A 21,955-nucleotide genomic window follows, 5' to 3' on the forward strand; every position below is an offset into this window, starting at 1 on the left:
AATTTAGTAAAAATAAACCTTAATCTTTTTATTTATTAGCCTTGATAGTTGATTTATGACAAAAGACAAACTGCAGTTAAGTAGGAAAGGTATAGTCTTTTCAATGAATTATTCCAGGTTGAAAGGCTATCTGAATGGGGATAAATGCATCTTTTTTTTTTTTTTAGTTGGAGTCTCACTCTGTCGCCCAGACTGGAGTGCAGTGGCTGCTCCCGGCCACCGCAGCCTCGACCTGCTGGGCTCCCACGATCCTTCCTCCTCAGCCTTCCGAGTAGCTGGAATTACAGGCATGCGCTACCACGCCCGGCTGATTTTTTGATTTATTGTAGAGATGAGGTCTCGCTGCCCAGGCGCTGAACCCGCGGGCTCAGGCAATCCACTCACCTCAGTCTCCCAAAGGCGCGGGATTACAGGCTGAGCCACCGAGCCTGGCTAATGCATCTTAATTTCTGTCTCCTACATGAGTCTCATTCTGTTGCTCAGGCTGGAGTCCAGTGGCATGCTCACGGCCATTGCAGCCTCAACCTGCTGGGCTCAGCTGATCCTTCCACCTCAACCTTCCAAGTAGCTGGAACTACAGATGCATGCCACCACGCTGCGCTAATTTTTGTGATTTATTGTAGAGATGAGGTCTCACTAAGTTGCCCAGGCTGGTCTTGAACCCCCGGGCTCAGGCAAACCTCTTGCCTTGGCTTTGGAAAGTGCTGTGACTACTGGGTGAGCCACCATGCCCGGCCCATAAAAATAAATTTCAAAAGAATTATACTTCTGAATGTGAAAGAAAAATAAAAACAAAATAAATATAATAATAGAAACCCCAGAATAATATCTTCATGTCTTTGGAGTACAATGAGTATCTTAAACAGGATGCAAAATACAATGAAAGAGAAAAATAAAATTATACTACCTTAAAATTTTAAAAATTGTTGGTTGAAAGACCTCACACAGAAGATAAATGTAAACTTCATAGTGAAAGAAGGTATTTGCAGTGCTTATAATCTACAAAAAACTCTCATCAAGAATGTTAAACAATGTTTATACATCACATAGGTGAGGAGAGCTAACTCAATGAAACATGTACAAAATATTTAAACATACTGTCACAAAATATCATCCCAAATAAACAGTAAGTATGAAAGTACTTAACAGTATTGATCATAATTATAATATCATTAAAGCCACAAAAAAGTTACCAACATACACTCATCAAAATGGTAAAAACTGAATTAAATCAACAATAAAGTATTGACAAGAATGTGGAGAAACTGACATTCCCATACAATTCTGGTGGAATTATCCACTATTTATGGTAATGTTATACTAATGCTGCTTTTTGTACATTCTATGACTTAATGTTTCCTCTTTTAAGTGTATCCATATTTTTCCTCTATTCATTATAAGACTAAAAATATAAAATATGTAGTTGTTCAAAGTCACTCTATTTGCAATAATCAAAATGTGGCGCAATTCAAATGTCCATCAAAAGTAGAAAGATTATAAATGGTGGTATATAAATAGCAGGGAATGCACTACAGCCTGACACCAAAATTAGCCTATTTTCTCTTTTGGTATGGCTACCAGCTAAAAATGATTTTTACATTGTTAAATAAAGTAATCAAAATAACTAAAAGGATAATATTTTGTGAGATATTAAAATTATATGATATTTATATGTTCATGCTCATTTTTAATGAAATACAGCCATACTTAGGTGTTTACATATTTTTTCTATTTTTCTATCTTTTTTCTATTCTTTTCTTTTTTTTAAAGACAGGGTCTCACTATGTTGCTCAGGTTGGTCTTGGACCTCTGGACTCAAGCAGTCCTCCCACCTCAGCCTTGCAAAATGCTGGGATTATAGGCATAAGCCATTATGACCAGACTTGTTTAGATTTTTTTTTTTTTTTTTTTTGAGTCGGAGTCTCACTCTGTCAGCCGCTCCCGGCCACCGCAGCCTCGACCTGCTGAGCTCCGGCAATCCTTCCACCTCAGCCTTCCGAGTAGCCGGAATTACAGGCATGCACTACCATGACCGGCTAGTTTTTTGATTTATTGTAGAGATGAGGTCTCACTGCCCAGGCGGGTCTTGAACCCGCGGGCTCAGGCAATTCACTCACCTCAGCCTCCCAAAGGCGTGTTTAGATATTTTTTATGTCAGTGTTTGACTACAAATGCAGAGTTGAATAATAGCAACAGAGATTTTATGGCTATCAGCACCTAAAATATTTACTATCTTTCCCTTTATATTAAAAAATGTTTTCCAACTCTTTTACAACATAATTTTATTAACTTTTGCTACATGTTATGACATGGAAACATCACAAAAGTATAATGTTGAATAAAAGAAAAAAACACAAAAGTACATGCAAGTTACATGATTTTATTGATATTACATTTATGTTAGGACAGGTGTGGTGGCTCACACCTGTAATCCCCACAATTCCAGAGGCCAGTTGAGGATCCCTTGAGGCCAGGAGTTTGAGACCAGCCTAGTCAATGTAGCAATACCTTCTCTCTACAAAAATAAAAAAAATTAGCCAAGCGTGGTGATGTGTGCCTGTAGTCCTAGCTACTGGGAAGGCTGAGGTGAGAAGATCGTTTGAGCCCAGGAGCTTAAGGTTGCAGTGAGCCATGACCATGGCACTGCATTCCAGCCTGGGTAACACAGTGAGACCCTATCTCAAAAAAAAAAAAAAAAAAAGAAAAGAAAAGAAAAAAAAATGTGTTTGAGTTGACAAACTAACCTCTGGCAATAGTAGTTAAAACAATGATTACCATTGGCAAGGAAGTGTTGAATGGAACGTAATATTACCAGGGTAAATAAATTTGCCTTATTCATTTTTCTATTTTCCAATATCTTACATAAATCACATAATTAACAATAATTCATTTATTGCTACTCATTAAATGTATCATGAATAATGGAAAGATAATGAAAATAGTGAGAAAAGACTTAACTGAGACAGAAAGGATCATACAATAAAAAGCCCTGGAAAAAAGTGAGGAAATTAAGGATGTAACTTACCTGTTTTATTTATTGTAAGGACCAAACAAAGCATTACTATTATAATAGCACCAATTGCTAAACACATTTTATGTCTGCCAATAACACCTGAAAAATAAAAATAAATACTTTTAGGAGACTTTTGGTTTCAGAAAGGTGGTGTAGAAACAAGCTGGGTTTACTCTCCCAAACAGAAAACCAAAATATCCAGCACTGATATCATCACCAGCAATAACCCAGAACTGAAAGATGAGAATGGAACACACGTTGGAAACACAGAAAGTAAAAAGACTCTAAGCAGATGGTTAAAAAATAATAATCAGATCTCCATATCCGTGATTTTCTTTCCCCAAACTTGCTGGCACCATGTGCACAGAAAATTTCCCCTGACTCATGGTTTCTACACAGGAAAAAGTGAAATAAGGGTGGACAACTAGCTTCCCCACAATCTTGAGTTCCTTGGCAGTAAACCTGTTCCTGCTTCAACCCATAGGAAGCATCAAGAGTGTTTGATGGGGGACATATCCCTGAGGACATCCAGAGACAAAGTGGGGAAGTGGTTTACCATCCCCAATCCTGGGAATTCTCTGTTACTTGGTCAGGGAGATGTCAAACCAGAGTGGTTGTTTAGCAGCATCATGCAGTAGTAGGTTAGTTTCACGGGTCTCCTGGGTACTAACCAGCCTTCCTACACTACCAGTATATACCTTTTGGACATCCTTTATTTGGGGTGGATGGCATTCTAATTGTTTTCCAAAGCTGAGACAGACCTGGGTTAATGCACCTGATATTCATAGAAATGAGGTAGCAATCTAGAAAAAAAGAAAGAAAGAAAATCAACCAACAAGTAAATTACAAAGAATATTTCAGCAAATATATCCAGTACAAATCATAACAAGCCAAACAGAGAAGACTGAAATAAGCAACTAATCCTTCAATGCAAAGGCATAGCTGTATATCCACAGGAAACAACTGCAAATGGGGAACCAAGACCTTCCCAAACAGACAAAGTTAGGAACAAGCAACTGACCCTAATGAGATGGCAATATATGTGCTTTCTGATCAATAATTCAAACCAACAGTTTTAAGAAAAAATGAACTCCTAAATAACACAGGAAAGAAATTCAGAAATTTATTGGAGAAATTTAACAAATGGATTAAAATAGGAATTCAAAATGTAACAGAAATCTTAGAACTGATAAGTACATTTGCTGAACTAAAATATTTATTAGAGACTCAACTGCAAAATGTATCAAGCAGAGATAAGAATCGGGAGCTTGAAGACAGGCTATTTGAAAACTCAAAGTCAGAAGGTTTTTTTTTAAAAAAAAAGGAAAATAAGAATAAGAAGTAATAAAGTATGCTTTCAAGACATAGAAATTATCTCAGAAGACTATGTCAAAAAAAAAAAAAAAGATCTTCAAGAGAGAGTGAAGCAACAGCAACAGGTAGAAAGTATATTCAAATAAATAATAATGGAAAACTTTCCAAACCTTGAGAAAGAGATAAATGGGTAGATTAAGGTTAGAGAACACCAAACACATTCTATCCAAACAAGACTACTCCTAGGCATATAAAAATAAAATTCTTAAAATTCAAGCACAAAGAGAAGATTCTAAAAACTGCCAGAAAAAAGAAGCAAATAACTTTTTTTTTTTTTTTTTTTTTTGAGTTGAAGTCTCACTCTGTCGCCCAGACTGGAGTGCAGTGGACGCTCCCGACCACCGCAGCCTCGACCTGCTGGGCTCTGGCGATCCTTCCGCCTCAGCCTTCCGAGTAGCCGGAATTACAGGCATGCGCTACCACGCCCGGCTGATTTTTTGATTTATTGTAGAGATGAGGTCTTGCTGCCCAGGCGGGTCTCGAACCCACGGGCTCAGGCAATCCACTCACCTCAGCCTCCCAAAGGCACGGGATTACAGGCTGAGCCACCGAGCCCGGCTGCAAATAACATTTAAACAAGGTCCAATTTATCTGACAATAGACTGAATTAAATCATACAGGCCAGGAAGGAGTGGGAAAATATTTTTGAAATGTTGAAAAAAACAAAACACAAAAAACCTTGCCACCTAAGAATATGTATCCAGCAAGACAGACCTTCAAATATGAAGGAGAGATAAAGTATTTTTGAGACAAACAAAAGCTGAGAGACATCAACCAGTCATGTCTTACAAGAAATGTTAAAGGAGTTCTTCGACCTGAAAGAAAAGACACAAACAAAACACATTACCGTGCAAAAGGAAAAGTACATGGACAAACCCAGAATACCCTGATACTGCGATTGTGATGTGTAATCCATTCAAAACTCTAGTATTAATCCCAAAACATAAATTTATCAGAAACAATAATAGCTACAACAATATGTTAAGGGATAGACAATATTAAACTATGTAAACTGAGACAGTTAAAAATCAAAATGTGAGCCGGGCTCGGTGGCTCAGCCTGTCATCCCGCGCCTTTGGGAGGCTGAGGTGAGTGGATTGCCTGAGCCCGCAGGTTCGAGACCCGCCTGGGCAGCAAGACCTCATCTCTACAACAAATCAAAAAATCAGCCGGGCGTGGTAGCGCATGCCTGTAGTTCCGGCTACTGGGAAGGCTGAGGTGGAAGGATCGCCGGAGCCCAGCAGGTCGAGGCTGCGGTGGCCGGGAGCGGCCACTGCACTCCAGTCTGTGCGACAGAGTGAGACTCCGACTCAAAAAAAAAAAATCAAAATGTGAGGGGGAGGAAGTTAAAGTGTGGAATGTTTTGTTTATTTTCTCTTTTTTTCTATTCTTTTCATTGTGATCTAAGATAAGCAGTCATCTCTTTAAAATAAGTTGTTATATCTATAATATGTTTTTAGAAACCTCATGCTAATCACCATGAAACGACATATAAGAGATTTAGAAAAAATAAAAAGAAATTAAAGCATACTACCACAAAATATTATGTAACCACAAAAGAAGACAAGAAGAAAGGAAGGAGAGAGAAGAGTTATAAAACAATCAGAAAACAAGCAACAAAATATCAGTAGAAAGACACTACTTACAATAATAACATCAAATTGACTTAATTATCTAATTAAAAGACGTAGGTGAATATAAACAATCTATAAACCAAAAATCAAAAAATATAATCCCATGTCTAATAGCTGCAAAATAGATAAAATATGCAAGAATCAGTTTAAAGGAGGGAAATATCTATATAAAGAAAAATATAAAACACTGATAAAAGAAATTGAACAGGACACATGAAAAATAAAAATATAGTTCATGCCCTTGGGTTGGAAAATTTAATTTTGTTGAAATGATAATACTCCTCAACCAATTTACAGATTCAATGCAATCTCTACAAAAATACAAAAGATATTATTTATTGACATAGAAAAAAATCCTAATATTTGTATGAAATCACAAAAGACTTCAAATAACCTAAGCAATTCTGTAGAAAAAGAACAAGTCTGGAGGCATCACACTACTTTACTTCAAAATATACTACCAAGTTAGAGTAACCAAACTAGCATGATGCTGGCATATAAATAATAATAATAATAATAATGGAACAGAATAGGAAACCCAAACACAAATCCATGAATGTACAGCCCATTCATTTTTGACAAAGGTGCCAGAAACATGCAGTGCGGAAGGACAGTCATCACTAAATGGTTCTGGGAAAACCGGATAATCGTATGCGAAACCATGAAATTAGCCCCCCTCACCATATCACATCAAATCAAAATGGATTAAAGACTTGAATTTAAAACCTGAAACTATAAAACTACTGAAAGAAAACATTGATGAAATGCTTCAGGACATTGATATGGGCACCTTTGGGGAGGATATGTAAAGCCTCAATAATACAGGTAGCTAAAGAAAAAAATAGACAAAAGTTTTTACATTGAGCTAAAAAACTTCTGAACTACAAAGTGACAACCCACAGAATGGCAGGAAATATTTACAAACCACACATCAGACAAAGAATTAATAAACAGAATATGTAGAGTTCAAGCAACTCAGTAGTAAAAAAAAGTAATTTGATTTTAAAATGGCAGATGATCTAAACAGATGTTTCTCAAAATTAGGCATATAAATGACAAACAGATGTATTTATAAATGCTCAACATCACTAATGATCAGAGAAATGCAAATCAAAAACCACAATGAGATATCATATCACCCCAGTTAAAGTGCTTTTATTAAAAAAACAGGAAATTAAAAAATGGTGATGAGGATGTGGAGAAAAGTGAATGCCAGTACCCTGTTGGTAGGAATGTAAATTAGTACAACCATTATAGAAAACTGTATGGAGGTTTCTCAAAAAGACTAAAAATAGAGTTACTATATGATCCAGTCATTCCACTACTGGATATATATCCAAAACAAAGGGGGAAAAAATATCTGTACTCCCATGTTTATTGCAGCACTATCACAATAGCCAAATTATGGAATAAACCCAAGTGCCTATCAACAGATAAGTGGATGAAGAAAATGTGAGATATATTTACACACACAATGAAATATTATTCAGTCATAGAAAAGAATAAAACACTGTCATTTGCAGCAACATGAATTTAACTGGAGGTCATTAATTTGAGTTAAATAAGCCAGGCACAGAAAGATAAGTATCTCATGTTCTCACTGTTATGCAGGAAGTACGAAAGTGGATCTCCTGAAGATAGAGAGTAGATTGGTGATTACCAGAGGCCCAGAAGTGAAGTCGGGTCAGGAAGATGACAAGAGGTTGATTATGGGCACACATATGCAGTTTGATAGAAGACATAAGATCTAGTGTTTGATAGATCAGTAGGATGACTATAGTCTATAGCAATCTATTATATATTTCAAAATAACTAGAAAAGAATAATTCAAATGATTCTGGCATAAAGAAAAAACAAATATTAAGTGATGGTTATCCCAATTACTACCTTGGGCTTTACATATTATATGAATGTATTAAATTATCACTTTTACTTCAATGTACATATATAATATATATTAATTAAAACAATTTTTAAAAATTTTGTTTAGAAAATGAGCAAAATTAAATTTCCATTAATAACCAACACCTAACACATTTTGGGGGGCAATTTATTCTTGTTTTTCACAAGATGACACAAAATATTTTCTCTTTGCCATATGGGAAAGAAGTTTGCTTTTTCTTTTGGTTGAATTTTCTCGGGATATTTCTAGAAGCAATACAAATGTTACCGTGGATTTTACTGTTCTAGTCTAGGGAATGAAGTATATATGACTCATTAGAGTAGAATTTCTCAAGCCTGCAACTGCTCCTAGGCCTTCTTGACTTCCTTTCTCTTAGTGAAATATTACTACATCCTAATACTCACCAGATGTTTATAAGAAAATCTACTTTCTAACTAATGGATGCATTTATTTTAAAGGAGAAGTAACAGTGTAGTTGAAATGTCAAAAAAAATAAATCAGAAAATTTGGGTTTGAGATTTTGCCACAAGAAAGCAAAAGGAACTTGGAAAATGCATTATTATTTTTTTCTGATCCTTTGTTGTCTCATCTGGAAAGGTGGTAGAACAGAGCAAATCTCTGTTGAGGAATTGTTTTTCTCTTATTAGTACCCACTTAGGAAAAAAAATAGAGAACATAATTTTTTCTGAAATGATTATTTATATCATTTTATAGGTTTATAAAATACTCATCTTCATTATAAAATTTTCTGAAATTAAAAAAGCTGGAGAATTTATTTTAAAATATGCTGAAACTTTAGTGTATCTATTCTTTCTACCTAGTAAAAAACTAGTTATCCTTATGTTGAATAAACTTTGTCCGTACGGATATATGAAAGAAATAAAATTTAAAGTACATCTAAGTTTACACCACTTAGAGATAACTGGCGTTATCATTTGAGTTCACATCCTTCTATTCATATATCCCTATAATCCTTTTTTCACACATGTAACCTCTCTCCTAAACACACAGAATTTCTAATAAGTACAATCATAATACACCTGTTATTTTACATGCTAATGTTTCCAAATAACAATGTGTTTTTCCATGTGTGATAGACTGTTAAATGGCCCCCAGTGAATCATGCCTCCATTCCACCACCCTCTTGACATTCTTACTACTCCTCCCATCAAAAGGCATTATGTATATCCCAATTCTTGAATATGAATTGGCTTTGTGCCTTGATTTGATCAATATAATGTTGTAGAACCCATATTCCGGGACTTTTGAGACCTTATGGCTTCTACCTTCAGTCTCAGGACTACAACCACCATCTAAAAATATCCAAACTCTTCTGGGGAAGAAAGCAAGAGAGACAGAGAAAGAGACAGAGACGTGGGGGGGGGGGGGGGAGCGGGGTGGGGAGAGAGAGAGAGAGAGAGAGAGAGAGAGAGAGAGAGAGAAACTGCCATCCATCCAACAACTGAGCCCTCAAACCTGAGTGGCACTATACTATTTTAGATTCTTTGTCCCTGACCATATACAGCCACTGATACCACATAGAGGAGAAATGAACCATTTCCACAGAGGCTTCTCCACATTTCTAACACCCAGATATCTACTTATCTATTAAATAGTGTCATCTCTATTTTTAAAAAAATAAAGGGCATAGGTATGTTATGTTTTCAAAAGTCTAGTGTGTAAGTGTGTAACAGGAACTAAATAAAAGGTAACTTCTGCTGTTTTTTTCTTGTGTTATAGCTGTCTTGTTTTTCAATAATTTTATTATGATGTATACATATGTCTTTTGAATGTATATGTATGAGTGTTGAAGGGGTAGAGATTATTCACAGTTGTAGCAAGCAAAAATATTTTTTGATATATTTTCATATCCATTACATGAAGTAGCCAATCGAGCCATTTTGATACCCTTTCTTCCAGAATGATTCCAGAAAGAAAACTCAAACCTGCTTAAAACCAACGGCTTTTTCATTGTTTATAAAAATTCTAGCCTATTGAAATAATGTTTCTGAGAAGTGTGGAAGAATTTTTAAAAAGAGGAAATACCTCCGAGCTAACAGGAAGAAAGAAGGATGTGCTCACCCTGACTATGAGAAATGCTAATTTGTGTGAAATAAGAGCCCTTTTCAAGGCAAACTTCGCAAGAAAAGAGCGCAAGACTTTATGGTGCAAAAGGGATGCTAGATCTTATGTACAGATGACTCCTCCCGTTCAGCTAAGATGCATGTATTTTAAATGTGGCAAAGAAACAGTGTGGTTTTTGTTGTAAGCAAAGCATGGAATTAGCAGAGCTAGTACAAAAGAGGTAACTCATACGGGAGCATGTCTTCATGAGAACTGATGACTGAAGACCATCTTAATGCTTTGGCATCTCTTAAAACACCTCAAACTCTCAATACCACTATTATCACTATGCAACAAAAAGTGAGTAACATGACTACTCAATGAGATGGAGACTCATTTCATTTTATTTTTAAAAAACAAATGAATTGAACACTTATTGCACTTCTGAATATGTGCGTATGAATTTAAACCAGCTATATGTTCATTCTCTATTTAATATATTTTCTGAGCCCTAAAATCTAATTTTCTACACTAACTATAATTTGATTTCATTTTAAAAATGTTTTTTCTTTATTCTTTACTCAATCTTCAAAACCTATTTAGGTGGCTATCACAATTTACATGACTTATCCGAAAAGCAAACACAGAGTAGATAGAATATAGGTGAGCCTAGCTGCCTTCCAAAAAAATTAAAAAATTGTGGTCTCCCACTATAAAGTTGATATTGAAAGATAAATTGCAATGTTGCTAAGCCTTTGAAGCTATGAGAAAAAAGGAAACTTCCCTGGACAGCTCAATAACAAACTATTTTAAAATGTAACATAAAATAGATCTATATTCAAACCTATTATAACTTAAACAGCTAAGGACTGCAATTATTTGCCTTATAGAGAAGCTGCACTGACTAAACTAACATTTTTCTCTGTTTCTGATTCTCATCTCCAAGTAAAGATAAGAGGAAATATCCACAATGACTAATGGATTTACATTTAAACAAAAATATTCCTTTTTCTAGCTCATACTTATAGGAAAAAGTCATAATATACTGATAAGCAGAAAGAACAAAATAAAATATTTTAAAAATATATATAAACAGTAACTTAATTATATCACATTGCCCTAAATTATTACTATTAAAACAGTCTTCATAGTTTCAGGTTATGTATGTATATGCATAATATATATAACATTATAAATAATATATAATATTTAGTAACTTTAAATATATATGTAGTATAATGTATAATGTGATATTATATTTATTTATTTATGCATACAAATATATAAATTCATACTGTTGATTGATATGAAATGTGGAAAATATCACTGGTTTTAGTAGTGTCTCAAAAGCATTCTTAAAACTTTTAATTAAGGTGACATATTTACGTGAATACCAAATAATTTATTTCATTCCCCCCAAACATCTTCTATCTAACTTTAGGCAGAATTATAAAATTAGCCAAAGGGTGGGGGAATAGATTATGCATTCTATTGTACCGCAACAATCATTTTTTTACTATAGCATACACTGGTAGGTTGAAATTCAATTACACGGGAACTAATTAGATTTCATCATAGTCTCTAAATTGTAGATTGTTGTATTTAATGTATCTTAGTTTCATCCCCTACTTCTTTATCATTTTTTGAGTATAATGATCCCTATTGAAATGCCAAAAACTTTGGATCTTACATACTCTAAACTTGCTATTTAACGATGCTACCAAGTTGTTTTATAAGTTTGCTTTTTTTTTTTTTTCTTAAGTACATTCTCCTTCCTTGTTCTGCTTAGGTTTGGTACCAACATCTCCGTGGGTATCAGAGTACTAGCAATTCATTAATAGGCTATGAAAAGGTAATTATCTTTCTGTTAAGTACTCCTCAAGCCCAGTTTATCTTGCCTACACCTAACAGAGCAATCCTTCTAAATATTAGAAATATTGGCCAATTTGTTGTATTATGTATGCATTCTGAGCATTGCATGAGTATCTGCAGCAAATTTAACATCTTCTCCAGTATTTCTTTTATAAAATATTTATTCAAAATGAAACTAAATCTTGAACAGTTTTAAGCCATGGTTAATCCCTCTCCATTATAATTAAGATAAAGCAAACCTGAATGTACTAGGACAAAACAATCTGTTACAAATCTTAATTTTGTTTTTATAAAGAAAGAGTTTTCTGATTTGACTAAAGAAACCACAAAATTCAATTCTTCAAAGACTTTGTTTAATATTGTTTCACAATTCCAATAAATAACATTCATTCTGAAAAACTGAAAGTGTCCTTACCTTGCTTCTTTTTACGAGTTTCTTGTTTCTTCTTATCAGATTCTGACACCCCTTTTACCAGGACAGTTATTGGGATGCTGTGTCTTAGCTGCCAGAACCACTTTTCAAAGTTCTAACTTCATTTAACTGTAATATAAAAAGTTATTGTTTTTACAGTATAGCTCTGGACTAAAGTGTTGCTACTTATGAAAAGCAAATAAAGTTTAAATATTGCTCAAATCGGAAGTAATCACATGACCATTAGTCATGATTATTAGTCATACGGTTGCTTATCATAATTCTTTTCTTGTGTGGAAAAGAAAGTCTGACAACAAAGAGGAAGGATGTTTAATAAAATAGAAACTGAAAGGTGAAAAAGAACAAAGAAAGTTTCTTACTTTTTCAGAAGGAATTCTCATCTGATCTGCAGAACACAAAATTATTAGAGTGATTATTTTTTCAATTCTCCCTTGAATGGTAAATGACTAGCATCCTTCCTGAGTCATAGGAGAGACAGATACTAATGAATTAAAACATATGCTTTAGGGCATTGTAGCTTTATTATCTTGTGTTAAGAAAGACCACCTTTAAATCTATGGAATCAAATAAATGAAAGTTGTGCTTTAAAATTTGGATACTGAAAGAACAAAAAATTATTCTCACTTCCTAAAAGACAAATGTGTACCTGCACGCTCGTGCATTCACACACACACACACACACACATTCACACACACATAAAAAAATGAAAAAAAAGGTAACAAAGTGTCCAGATTGCTATCATCAACATACAAAATGATGATGTTGCTGTGCTAGTACTAGGTTACCTGGCCAAGTGTTAAAAAGAGTCCTTGACTATGTATAGTTCACAGTAGGTCCAAAAACTCACCCACTAGCCATTCTGTGGTCCTTGAATGCATAAGCAGACATCACATATTTAGGAGTTGGCACAAAATTTATATTAGTTCCTTAGCCAGCTGGGTGAGTACTTAAATAAGAAAGGCTAAGGCTCCTGAAACTGCACTCCACCTTCCACTGCACATGATAGCAAACCCAACATAATTTTGCATTACAGAGAAAATGACAGATGTTACTGCCACCCACAAATACCTCAAAGAAGCAGGAACGATGGTACTCATTTATCTATATTTAGTTCACCAGTGCAACTCTGACAATTATATGCATTCTGGATGACAACAATTGATTATTGCAAGCTCAATTAAGCAATAATCTCAAATACAGGTGCTTATTCAGATGTGGTATACACGTTAAAGCAGATTACGCTAAATTTAGGTGCAGGGAATATGGTCATTGATTTAAAATATAAATTTTTAAAATCTGCATAAGAAAGGAGTACCAGAGACTTTTGGTATTATTTAGGGTTGACATACATCAACATTTATATTCTTACTCCAGGGATGTTAACACTTTCTCTACCTGTCATAATATAGTGGTCCTTGATTGCTTGAAGATCCTACAAAACTTAATTCGGGTTCATTATACATCATATAATTTGTATAACATCGTACAAATTGAACAGGAAGAGAAGGAAAGAACATGTATTTTGGAGTCATTGGTAAGATACATATGCTGCAGTGAGTTGTAAAACCTACAAATATTCATTGTCCATCTATTCCACATCAGTGACATTTTTATGGCTACAGCAATCTGGGGCATGCTGGGGCATCTCTTTCAAAAAGCAGAAGACACAACATCTGATAGGCCTCATCAGGTCCTGGAGGTAGAATTTCCCATACCAGGGAACAGAATTCTGACTCAAAATATTGCCAGGATCCCAGAACATGGCCCCTGGAGTAAGAAAGGGCACTGTTGCAAGTCTGGCTACAATGAAACCATTCCTGCCATTGGAGCCATACAGCTATATCAGGGGTATCAATAGTGAGAAAATATTTTGTGGAGTTTATGGTTTAAACCCAAATAGGAGAAACACAATGTTGACTGATCTCTTACGTTCTGGAAAAAGGCCAAGTCAATTACAGCTGAGCATTACAGAGCTTTTGTGACAGAGCTCCTGCATGCTACTAGACCTTTCCAGAAATAGATCACCTGACCATGAGTTATCTGCTGTCTACATGTCTAGACTCCCCTTAATAAAGTGAGTCCTCTCAAGACTCACCAATTCTAAGTTCAGGAAGTCCCAGCAGCAATGAATAAAAAATGACATTGGTATGTATATCTAGAATCAGCACAAGTAGATTCTGAGTGAAAAAGCAGGCTGAAGACTCCTGTGCCTACCAGAGGGCACTATATTACCCAACTTTGTCCCACTGGCACATCTTCCTCACCTTGCACCTATGACCATTTGATGTATCTCTTACGACTTGCTAATGGAGGAAGAGTGAAGTTGAGTTTGGTCTTAAAAGAGCCTGTTTGAGATGCATGTAAAAACTCTAAATGGACTATAGCTACACTACAGCACCACTTACCTAGCTTCATGAGGCAATAAAAGGAACCCATACTTAAAATATATATGAACTCTTGGGAAGTGACTGATGTGTGTCTCTGCCACTAGAATGGAAGCTCCATGAAATCGTAAAATCAGATTTTCTATATATGTTTTACTTACTGATCTGTCCTCAGTACTTAGCTCAGTGCCTGAAGCATAGTATACACACAAATCTCATGGAATGAACATATATATGAACATATATGGTGAAATTATCATCAAGATGTTAACATAATGAACAAAGGCATGAATAGTTAACCTAAATGACAAAAGACATACAGTTAATGTATCCAAAGTTATCTAAACACATTGAAAATCCAAGATATATAGCATGAAATAATATAATAGACTATAAGATTAAAAATAAGCCTATAAAATTAAAATGATAATTTGGATAGGTGTAAAATCTTAAGTTTCAGTAAGAGTATAGAATTGTAACATTTCAGGAGAGAATAAAGGTTTCCTTTTATTAAGTAATTTATACATGAAGGTATGAATTTTGTAAAAGGTGTACCTTTCCTTTATTTATTTTGTCATTTTTTTCCTTTGTCATCACATTAATTTAGTATCTTAACCTTTCAAATGATTGTCTTTTACTTTCCCTAGGCCAACTAAGGAAAAGGACAGAAAGAGACTGCCATGAAGAAAGAGTGTGGGTCGGGGGCGGGCTCGGTGGCTCAGCCTGTAATCCCACGCTTTGGGAGGCTGATGTGAGTGGATTGGCTGAGCCCGCGGGTTTCAGACCCGCCTGGGCAACTTGGCAAGACCTCATCTCTACAATAAATCAAAAATTAGCAGGGCGGAGTAGCGCGCGCCTGTCGTTCCAGCTACTCGGAAGGCTGAGGCGGAAGGATCGCCGGAGCCCGGCAGGTCGAGGCTGCGGTGGCCGGGAGCGGCCACTGCGCTCCAGTCTGGGCGACAGAGTGAGACTCCAACTCAAAAAAAGAGACATTGGGCTTAAATTGGACTTTAGACCACATGGACCTAACAGAAATCTACAGAACATCCTGTGAACAATTGTAGAAAATAAATTTTTAGAAAAAAAAAAAAAAAAAGCCGGGCTCGGTGGCTCAGCCTGTAATCCCACGCTTTGGGAGGCTGAGGTGAGTGAATTGCCTGAGCCCGCGGGTTCGAGACTCGCCTGGGTAAGTTGGCGAGACCTCATCTCTACAATAAACCAAAAAATCAGCCGGGAGTGGTAGCGTGCGCCTGTAATTCAGGCTACTCGGAAGGCTGAGGCGGAAGGATCGCCGGAGCCCAGCAGGTCGAGGCTGCGGTGGCCGGGAGCGGCCACTGCGCTCCAGTCTGGGCGACCGAGTGAGACTCCAACTAGAAAGAAAGAAAGAGAGGGAGAGGGAGAGGGAGAGAGGGAGAGAGGAAGAGAGAAAGAGAGAAAGAAAAAGAGAGAAAGAGAGAAAGAGAGAAAGAGAGAGAGAAAGAGAGAAAGAAAGAAAGAAAGAAAGAAAGAAAGAAGGAAGGAAAGAAGGAAAGAAAGAAAGAAAGAAAGAGAGTGTGGGTCCATCCAGATAGAGGATAAACCAGATGGTGGCTCTTACAATGGGCAATAATGAATTGACTAGGGAAATGTGCAGGGGGTTAAACTGACAGAACTACATGACTAATTGAGTAGAAAATGTTGGTGTGAACATTATGGTATAAATTTTAGACATCTGCAGATTGAAGTACTCTGAAATATCTCAGCATTCTGTCCCACTAAACTTATAGTGAGAAAATTAGCCCAGACAGTGAAGGTAAAAGAAAGAGCAGTGGAGTTTCCAAAACTGTTTGATGGTGTTTGAGTGAAGCTTAAGTGTTGGGAATCCAAGATAGGAATCAGGGAGAAGTTTCAAGGTTTGCTAACTTTTGTAAGTTAAGGAGGCTGGACAATTGTTGGCCCCTTTGAGATCCACCTTCCCTCTCCTCTTCACACTCCTCCTCCAGCCTTTTCTTTCCTCTCTTTGAGGACAATTTTGCTCATGCAATATTTAAGGGGGGTTATGGGGGGTAAAGAATGCATTGGAGAAGGCTACTGGTGATGGCCTGTTGCGACTATTCTCTGTAGACCAGAGATGTAGTAGGAGATGCTATAGTGGAATTGCGTTTTCTGATAGCACTGGTAATAATCTGGTCCTAGAGGTCAAGGGATTCTAATTGCCATAATAAGGTAAAGGAATGACAGGTAATCAGAGTTTTGATCCACAGAAATCTGTGACAATGACTAGTTGATTTTAGAGTTTATAGAAATAAAAACAAAAAAGAAAAAAAGAAGGAATATCTTTCTAAGAAGCTGCTTGATATGCTGAGAAAAATTCTGAGTGTTGGCCAGAAACTTAACTTACATTTTTAGAGAAAAGATTCACTGTGTCTTACCCAATCCCCAGACTTCAATGTAGTTTCTAGATGAAGGTCTTCTCAGACCAGGTACCCCTCAATTGAGGAAGAAGTTGACTGGGTCCTACTGGTGAAAGACATTGTAACATGGTCAAAGGTGTGATTATGACACTTATTCCCCAAAACCTAAACCAGAGAAATCTTCACCCATTTTTGTGGATGACTGTATACTGGGGAAAAAACCTTGGAACTTATATTGATTCCTGGCTTGTATTTACAAGCATAAAAAACAAATATTTATTTGTTGTCTTGCTCAGATGTATGTCAGTTCTGATATCTACCATTAAAATAGCCCAGGAGGAACTAGCTCATGTTGACATAGCTCAAAACACGATATGCCTCAGAAATGATTGCACAGAGTACATTCATTACATTGATGCCACCATGCTAACTGATACTGCTGAGGAGGAAGCAGAAAACATTCTACTTTCTTTAGTTAGATACATGTTCACCAGCATAGACTTGATCCAACTTGACCATATTGGGCCAATGGACCCTACAATAAAAAGTGCACAGTAGCATTCTGTCATTAACTCAAAAATAGTATTTTGGAGGTGAGACCTGAGCAGTTTCAAAGAGGAACAGTCAACTGCATGAGCAGATGGCTTAAATTCACATGGCACGTGTTTGCATTAATTTGCTATCTCCATCTTGGCCATATCTATGGTCTGGGTTGGAGGAGAGTGGAGAGGATTTCATATAATTATATAACTGACTTTTTTTTTTTTAAAAAAGAGGTTTATCAATGGGTATGTCAAATATGGCACATAGAAATAGGGCACCCTCACTTCTCTTTAAAGAGAGAAGTGAGGGTAAATCCATTGAACAGAAATTTGGGTGATGTATCTAGTTTTTCACCTGGAAGGAAGAATAAGTGCCCAGGACAAATTCATTGTTAGAAACTAATAGATTAGATGATTAGTCAGAAACTATAAAAAGAGCAAAATTGAAAAATTAGTAAGAAGGACATTTGGGTGAGAAGCACTTATAAGGAGCATACAGAATAGACACAGAGTATGAAAAAATTAATTTCCATGTAAATATCAACAAGTGACATTCACTTTTGAGGAGACAACAATCAGGTAAACACAACATGTGCTGTGGAAATCAGATAGCAACTTTTCCTAGACTCTCTGATGCTTAATCAACGGATCAATATTCAGGGGCCATGGAACAGAAACAGGACCAATGGTGTGTATGTATAATAAGGAATATACAAAGTAAGTTGAAATTCTGCAGAATGGGCATGGGCAGACTGCCCAGGAGGGTCAAAGTCCATCTGCCGTAGGTTCAAAAGAAACTGATGCTGCAGATGAAGTCTGAATGCCATCTGCTGGATAGTTATCTCTTACTCAGGGAAGATCAGTCTTTTTGTTCTATTCAGGCCTACAACTGATTGAATGAGGCCCACCCATATCATGGAGGAAAATCTGGTTTACTCAAGGCCACCAATTTAAATATAAATCCTGTCCAGAAACATCCTTACAGAAACAACAGGAAGGATACTTGGGCAGCCTAGTTGACACAAAATTAATCACCACATCTACTGAAGGAATATGTGTCAGGCATATTTCTGAGGAAAAAAATAACATTACTCTTTTCGGGTGATTCCTATTCCCACTATTTTGAGACTTGTTGCTAATCTCTTATTTTCCTGTTTTGCCTCATCTAAGCATTGTTATCCAGACCCTACCAGTCAGGTACAAAAATGACAATTTGTTTCTGTTTTGTTTTAGATTTTAAATGTTTACTTTTATATATCTAGACACTTGTTTTGTTTCAGTATTTATCTGGTTTTATTTATTTATTTTTCTCTTACTTAAACATAAAAGACATGAAGATGAAAAGCATGTCTATCTTGTTACTATTATGTTTCTAATACTCCTCACACAAGTGGCAGGTACATAGCAAGTGCACAATAAATATTTATTGAAAAGAGTATAACAAACTACCTGGATTTACCCTGAAATATATAGAATTTTATGTAGAAATCGACTGGTCTATTCATTTTCATTTGCCAGTACATCCTGTGTGGTTTCAGACAACAGTACCTGAGTAAATTTTGACTACCTTTGAACTTCCTTCTGGTTTTCTGTTGGTAACTTGTACCTCAGATAAATATCCAGGATTGAGATTAGTCCCCATTTTTGTTTTACAATTTTCTGGATAATAACACATGAAAACATGACAAAATGAAGAATGAGGATGAGTATATGATGCTGAAATTCAAGAATCATCTTAAATCCAGCAGAGATCACAAGGTTGGAATATTGCTCCTGCGTCACCCTCCCCTACACACATTCAGACTCTAATTTAAAGTCAAATTATTCACCTAGAAAGATAATCGTCTTTAAATGTTTCAATGTTTTGAAATTTACCATATTTAAGGATTTAAAAAGTAGTTTTGAATTGTCTAAGTTAGATTATTTAGATCCATGCAAGAATCAAAAGTAAAAATGCAGTATTGCTGGGCTCTGTGGCTCAGCCTGTAATCCCGCACCTTTGGGAGGCTGAGGTGAATGGAATGCCTGAGTCCGCAGGTTCGAGACCCACCTGGGCAGGCGAGACCTCATCTCTACAATAAATCAAAAAATTAGCCGGGCATGGTAGCGTGCACCTGTAGTTCCAGTTACTTGGAAGGCTGAGGCGGAAGAATCACAGGAGCCCCAGCAGGTCGAGGCTGCAGTGGCCAGGAGTGGCCACTGCACTCCAGTCCAGGCCACAGTGAGACTCCAACTCAAAAAAAAAGCAGTATTTTCAGAGCCACAGAATAAGAGAAATGCTAATATGATGTACAATTCTTGGTGGTTTGGCATAAGAATAAGAAAGTAACATTCAAATAAAAGGCTGAAAAAAGACTTTTTGCAGAAACTATTCCTCTTACAAAACATAAGGTTTATGGAAACACTTAATTTGGGATGATATCTATGAAAATGTGTGTAGTGAAGCTACCTATTATAGGCAGAAAGTAAGATCTACAAGTGGTGTGAAAGTAATGGCAGTCGTATATTGTTTTACAACTTAAAAAGCATATATATGTGTGTGCTATTTGTAATTCTTGACAAAACCCCATGGAATTGGTAGAAAAATTCGTTGTGAAGGAGAGAAGGGCAAGATAAAAGAATAAGAGAAAACATTAGTCTTTGCCATTTTGATGGTCTATTGGTTGATTTTTGCTTTGAGAGTCAACGTGATTGTACACAGTGGTAGACAAAAGTGGGTGAGTGAGCCAACAATGCTTTGGGACAGTTCACTTCCTCCCTTATGGAAATGGGTTATCAGTTCCGTGTTAGAGGTGTTCTGATCAAGGTAGAGGACTTTGAGCAACTGCAGACCAAGTGAAACAGGAGAAAGACCAGCACTAGGGCAGCTGCCAAGAGTGCAGCTTTCTTCTGGTCTGGTGACGCATGGCGGGCAAGGGGCTGCCTGCAGCATGAACTCAGCAGATACCACCACCAGCAGTTGGTGGCAACCCCTCAGTCAGACTGGAAAGAACTCCCTCAAGCTCTTTGTCCCAGCAGGGCAGTTCCCACCACATCCGCAGTGGCAGAAAATCCACTCTATTTCAAGAGCAGAACATTGACGCAACAGAGAAGGAGTAACATGAGAGATACCAGAGAGCTCTCTCAGTGGGAAGACCCATTCCCCCTGCTCCCGCTAGCAGTGAGCCCTGAAACCCAGCCTGACAAGTTTAGCAGCTGATGAGAAGCTCTGCAGTGACAGAATCCTACCACAAGGTGGAGCAAGGAGCAGTTGTGTATGCCCGTCACTTTCTCACTGAGTGACATACACTGAAGCACAGAAAGAACTCTAGAAAAGAATGCAATTGAATAGCTTCAGGGCTTTAAATCAAAAACGAAAATATAGAAAGTGGAGAGATGCCTGTTACAAATGAGGAAAAATCAATGAAAAAAACACAGGCAACCATCAGAGTCCTAAAGAAACAGTGCCCAAAAAAGCAGTTATCAGGGCCTCAACAATGGAAACTCCCCAGAATGACCTGCCCAAGGTCACAGCTACAGAAATCGGAGAGTGATTAGTATAAGTGAATAGAAATAAAACTTACTGAACTCATTCAGTAAGTAAAAGTGGAGGTAGCCAATTTCAAAAAAGTCCATACTGAAATAATGGACATGAAAAACTTCATCCTGGAAATCAAGGACACACTAAATGGCATAGAAAATAGGTCAACCAGCCAAAGGAAAGAATCTCAGAGTGTGAAGACCAAAATATGGAATTAATCCAATCTATCAAAAACATAAAACAAAAGCTTAAAAAGAAGGAGCAAAGCCTTCAAAAAATGTGAGACCTTGTCTAGAAGCCAAATCTATACCTGCTTGGTGAAAGGACAGACCGAGAGTGGGAAACCATTTTTCATCTTGTTCTTAAACTCTGACACAATGATGAGAAAGTAGAAGCTATGTTTTAGAGAAATGCATACTTTAGGTAAAGATTAACTTTGCCAACTTTGTCTTTTCAGAAACACAGACTTCCTGATGCCAGAGGTATCTCACAGTGGCAATCAAGTTTGCCTAGAATAAAGGGAATCTACAAGGCCTAAGACATCATGCACTGAGCAAGCATTGTAGAAGTCACAAAACTTGCAATTACAAAAGTTATGCAGATCGCAGAACTTGTGACCCCTCAGAGGGGGAGCAGGTGGGGACTTGATCTTCCAGTAAATTGGACATTATCTACAGGGAAGTCAAGGACTCCCTGAAGCCATCCACTGGGAATGCATGGGAGTTAGGGAGAGATGCATCCTCCATTAGCTCTAAGGAATGTCATTTGGGAAGGTGCAGGAGCACTGGAATCCTTGTCATGCCCTTCTCTGGGGGCTATGAT

This window comes from Carlito syrichta, unplaced genomic scaffold, assembly GCF_000164805.1.
Source record: "Carlito syrichta isolate Samal-C Ts95f unplaced genomic scaffold, Tarsius_syrichta-2.0.1 Scaffold130505, whole genome shotgun sequence".
In the NCBI taxonomy this organism is placed as follows: Eukaryota; Metazoa; Chordata; class Mammalia; order Primates; family Tarsiidae; genus Carlito; species Carlito syrichta.